Raw genomic sequence first — 6,000 nt, forward strand, 5'->3', positions numbered from 1 at the left:
CCAGTGACAGGCTGTCTCCTGTCACATGGCGGCGATCCCCGGCCGCTGATTGGCCGGGGATCGCCGATCTGACTTACGGCGCTGCTGCGCAGCAGCGCCGTACAATGTAAACAAAGCTGATTATTTCCGCGTGTTTACATTTAGCCTGCGAGCCGCCATCGGCGGCCCGCAGGCTATTCACGGAGCCCCCCGCCGTGAATTGACAGGAAGCATCCGCTCGCACGAGCGGCTGCTTCCTGATTAATCAGCCTGCAGGTCCTGCAGCTGCCACTTTGCCGACGCACGGTATAAGCGTGCGGTCGGCAAGTGGTTAAGGGGGGGTAAAGGCTGAGTCCTATAGTGGTTAATAGAGATCTCTCTGGGCTTCATCAGTCAGGCTGCATGCATTTGTATTGTGTCCTTTGCATATGTTCTGAGCTGAAATATGTGCAGGGTTGTGAGGAAGGGCACACGCGAAAGCACCTGTTCTCTGTCATTCCTTTTTCCACAGTGCAGCACAAAGCACACAGTATGAACTAAGGCGCCACTTCTCTCTCCTGGGCTGCCTGGATAACAGGTGCCAGATACCTGAGTAAAAATTGTGTGTGGGCCCCACCTGCTGGAACAATGAAGGTAGTGAATTGTGCTTTTGAACCTGTACTGTAAGCTAGTGGTGGGTCGTTCGCGAACGAGCCGGCTCTAAGAGCCGGCTCTTTGCTGTGAACGACAAGAGCCGGTTCTCAGTTTTTAAAGAGCTGATGCCTCAGCCGCCCCACACAGCTCTGATTTGCTGTGTAATAAAGGGCGCTGAGGCATGCTGGGAGATGTAGTCCTGTAGTTGCAGCTTGTAGGTGTGTATGGGGCAGAGCAGTAGCAGGAGGGATTGGGGCAGTCAGCGAAGCAGTCTGGAGTTGTCATGGAGACGGGGGCGGGGCTTTTACTCCGATTCTGAGTGGTGTCCAGTGATATTTAATGAGCCGATTGAGAGCCGTAAGAGCCGGCTCTTTAATGGGAGCCGATTCAGAAGAGCCAATTCTCCAAGAAGAGCCGGAATTCCCATCACTACTGTAAGCACATTATTTGAGTTTAGGGGCTATAGCATAGGGTGAATCAGATACATTTTTTGGTAAAGTCACAAAGCCAAATGAATAAAAGCTTAAAGGACACCTGAAGTGAGAGGGCTATGGAGGCTGCCATATTAATGTTTTTTTTTTTAAAGATAATTTTTATTGAATTGCCATATTAATTTCCTTCCCTCCTTTGCCCGCTTTAATGGCTGTACAATTCATCACACAAGTGATTTCCCCGCCCCCCCCTAACCTTTTCTGCCCACCAACAGAGCTTTCTGTTGATGGGCTCTGATCCCTGCCGGCATGTTTTATTTTATTTTTTTATTTGTGGGGGGTTTTGTAATAAATATTACTTATTTTTAATTTATTTTTATTCCCGGCCCTCCCCCCGCCAGCCAATCACAGCGATCGGCGTTCATAGGCATCGCTCCTGTGCCTCCCCAGGGGACAGCCAAGTGACACAGCCTTAGGTCGCAGTGCTGTACATTGTAAATAGACTGCTATTTCGCCTTCTAACAGTCTCCTAGTGGCGATCGCCTCTGCTACACGGAGTTCTGTCATTCAAGCAGAGATGCGCACGTTCTGCAAAACCCTGCCCCAGGACTTCACGCCGATTGGCATTGAGTGGTCCTGGGGCTGCCGATTGGCGAGGAGTCGACCGCAAGTAGTTAAAAAATACCAATTGCCTGGCATTCTTGATGAGCTCTTCGGCTGCCATAGTATCTGAATCACACACCTGAAACAAGCATTCGGCTAATCTAGTCAGACTTCTGTTTGTTCAGGGCCTATGGCTAAAAGTATTAAAGGCAGTTATTCAGCAGGACAGCCAGACAATCTGCATTGTTAAAATACATGTCAGCCTCCATATTCCACTCACTTAAAGTGGACCTGAGCTTGTGCACAGAACAGTAGGAAAACATATAGGAATGTACCCTTTCTGTTTTTCGAGAGTTTAGCCTGTCTTATTCCCCCTCATCTGTGACTAATCACAAGTTGTAATTTGATCTCTCCCCTGTGTCAGTTGGCTGCCTTGGCAGAGCAGTTAATGTAAACACAGGATGTTAACCCTATGTCTGATTGTGCAAGAGCATTAAACTTATGGGAGTAGGATTTTATTTTAGTAAGAGATTCCACCTGTCCCCGCTACCAGCTGTGAACTTAAACATATGAGTGACTATCTACAGGGCAAGATTATGTCATGTGGGGCTTACTGTATGGCTAAATGATGGACATGGGGCAGGGAGAAAACCATGCAGTCTTTATAGCTAAGGCCATGTAAATGAAGTGAATTTGTACTTGGGGGGGGGGGGGGGGGGGGGGGATGTGAGAGGTCGACCTTCAGAGTTCCTCTTTAGGATCTTGGTAAGACCACACTAGCTAGAAAGGTGTGGTTAGAGAAGTCATACTAAGGGCCAGTTCCCACACAAAAACATGTAATGCAAACAATCAGATTTATTCTGCAAGTATGACCATTATCACACCCAGAATTGTTTGTGGTATACACCAGCATTCAATATCGTGCAAATTTACAGACTGTGAAAAACGAACATAGAGGACAGACCTACAGATATTGAGACATAGGTATCAGTACAGCAAGGATACCGGAGGGGCAGGAGATGGAGGCTAGGAGGTCTTGTTGTGAAAGGTTCCTGGGTTAAGGAGGACAACTTGGGTGGGGGGTGGGGGGGGGGAAGGTGTATCTGTGCCTGAAGTTTTTTAGTGGGGATGGTCCTATAGCGGTGTCCTGAAGTAGGAGGTTGAAAAAATGACTGCTGTGGTGAGTAGGGTTGTGCGTGATCCTGTTGGCCCTCGTCCTCTGTCTAGACGTGTGGAGGAGGTCCAGTGGTGACCCGATAATCCTCTCCTCAGCACTGGTTACTGTTTGGAGTTAGTACCTGTTGGTCATACAAGAGGATGATGGAGGAGCAAAGTATAGATTTGATGGTGTCCGTGTAGGAACTGGCCAGCAGCTCCCACAGCCAGGGCCGGATTACCGAAAGCAGTCGCTTGGGGCCCCCATTCAGAGTCAAAGGGGCCCCATCAGCACATAAACCAGCCCTCACCATCCTGTCAGCGGTGGCTGGTTAAAGGGACTCTGAGCAGTGCAGTAACTATGGAAAGATGCATATCATTTTAAAGCTCTCTTTCTTTTCTTTCCAATGATATATAAATCGCCGCCCTATGCCTTTTAGTTTTCGCTATTTCCGCGATTGAAATCACAGCCGCGGCAATTTCGATTGCGAAAATAGCGAAAACTAAACGGCGTAGGGTGGCTGTTTATCTATCATTGGAAAGAGGAGAAAGAGAGCTTCAAAATGATGTGCATCTTTCCATAGTTACATTGTATTACACAGGACGACTTTTCTCCAAAGTCAGCAGCTCGATTCAGCACAATGCAATGAAATATAAGGAACCCAGGGGGATATAATTACAAACATCATGCTGGTAGGTGTGAGGATGTAATTAATTAGTTGTGGGTATGCTTAAAGGCATACCCACAGGCACTGCTCGGCGTCCCTTTAAAGGCTCTGCCTCTGACACAGGAGACCAGGGTTTGAATCTCGGCTCTGCCTGTTCAGTAAGCCAGCACCTATTCAGTAGGAGACCTTAGGCAAGTCTCTCTAACACTGCTACTGCCTATAGGGCGCGTCCTAGTGGCTGCAGCTCTGGCGCTTTGAGTCTGCCAGGAGAAAAGCGCAATACAAATGTTATTTGTCTTGTCTTGTCAAATGATGCCCTGCGCTGCTGATTGTCTTCAGAGCCAGGCTCTCCTCCTAGGTCCCCCTCCTGCTACTGTGCGCTCTGCCACTGCCCACTCCTTCCTCCCTTCCCACAGAGAACCACAGCTGCAGCAAGAATGATAGCAACAGATGGCAAACGCACACTCACCTATCCATGATCCAAGCGATAGAGATCCCGTCATCTGAAACCCATCTGTCTCTTCTACAGTGCAGCCTCAGATCAGACAGGAAGTAGGAAGTAGTAATAGTAGTAGGAAGAGAGCGCCAGCACTCTAGAGGAGACAATTGGGCTCCGGATGATGGGACCTCTATTGCTTGGATCGCAATAGGTGAATGTGAGTCATCTGGTGCTGTCATTTTCCCCCACTGCGGCTGCCCTTCTCTGCTGGACTATCATATTCACTGGGATGGAGGCTGCATGGTGGCTGTCTAGTTTGGGAGGAAATCGGTTGTTCGGTGGTGGGAGTGGTTATGTAATTCTGTCTGGGGAACGGCTTCCGGTTTGGTGGTTTCCAGAGCTTTCTGCTATTGCCAGGCTGTAGATGCAGGGGGAAAGTGCTGCTGCTGTGATATCTGGCGCCCTCTTCACAGGGGTGCCCCAGCCCCTGAGTGCAAATGTCCCAGCTATTCATATCTCACTCTGCATTTTGCTGCTGCTATTTCCTGCATTGTGCACCCACAGAGGAAAGCGGGCTGTTGCCCATAGCAACCAGTAGCTCGGCTGCCCCGGTGTGTGCGGCATGTTGCTGTGCAGCTGCATCTTCTGATTCTATTACGACATGATGGGGGGGGCCAAATCAGTTACTTTGCTTAGGGCCCCATTTAGCCTTAATCCGGCTCTGCCCACAGCATACCGAACTTCCTCAGTTGCCTCAGGAAGAACAACCTTGGATCTTATTTTGGGTTTGGATGGAGCATCTACATGTTTATCTTATTGTCTTTTGAACTATGTTCTCTTACGTGTGCATTGGGAGATTCTCCACCTCGAGAAAAGTAGTTTTATGGGGGAGGCTAGAGCCCAGCCAGTAGTGTCATGGAACAATGGAGGTAAACCGTATCAGGCAGTTTCTAGCTAGTAAAAGTACAATACAGTGGCATACCAGCTGCTGCTTGGAAATGAATTATAGTTGAATATAATATCGCCTTGAAAGCAGCTACATAATGCAGTATGGAACAATGCAAGTAAACAGAACTGAAGCACCTTTTCAGTGTACCTGCGATCACCCTACAACAATGATCAGCTCTCACGTGTCCCTGCTGGAGGGGTGGAAAAAACATATGATAAGCCTCCCATTGTTGGACAGGCAGAGAGGTATGAAGATTACAAATAATACGTCCTGCTCTGTACTAGAGACATGCACACGGGTGGTATTCAGTATGCATGTGCTGAGGTGCCTCCACCTCGTCTACTACAACCGCACTTCGTTTATGTGCTGAGGTTCCTCCAGCTTGTCTACTACAACCGCACTTCATTTATGTGCTGGGGTGCCTCCAGCTAGTCTACTACAACCGCACTTCATTTATGTGCTGGGGTGCCTCCAGCTAGTCTACTACAACTGCACTTCGTTTATGTGCTGAGGTTCCTCCAGCTTGTCTACTACAACCGCACTTCATTTATGTGCTGAGGTGCCTCCAGCTCGTCTACTACAACCGCACTTTATTTCTGTGCTGAGGTGCCTCCAGCTCGTCTACTACAACCGCACTTCATTTCTGTGCTGAGGTGCCTCCAGCTCGTCTACTACAACTGCACTTCATTTCTGTGCTGAGGTACCTCCAGCTCGTCTACTACAACCGCACTTCATTTATGTGCTGAGGTGCCTCTACCTCATCTACTACAACTGCACTTCACTTATGTGCTGAGGTTCCTCCAGCTTGTCTACTACAACCACACTTTATTTATGTGCTGGGGTGCCTCCAGCTAGTCTACTACAACCGCACTTCATTTATGTACTGAGGTGCCTCTAGCTTGTCTACTACAACCGCACTTCATTTATGTACTGAGGTGCCTCTAGCTTGTCTACTACACTTGTCTACTACAACCGCACTTCATTTATGTGCTGAGGTGCCTCCACCTCGTCTACTACAACCGCACTTCGTTTATGTGCTGAGGTGCCTCTACCTCATCTACTACAACTGCATTTCATTTCTGTGCTGAGGTGCCTCCAGCTCGTCTACTACAACCGCACTTCATTTATGTACTGAGGTGCCTC

The sequence above is a fragment of the Hyperolius riggenbachi genome, chromosome 3 (genome assembly GCF_040937935.1).
Source record: "Hyperolius riggenbachi isolate aHypRig1 chromosome 3, aHypRig1.pri, whole genome shotgun sequence".
In the NCBI taxonomy this organism is placed as follows: domain Eukaryota; kingdom Metazoa; phylum Chordata; class Amphibia; order Anura; family Hyperoliidae; genus Hyperolius; species Hyperolius riggenbachi.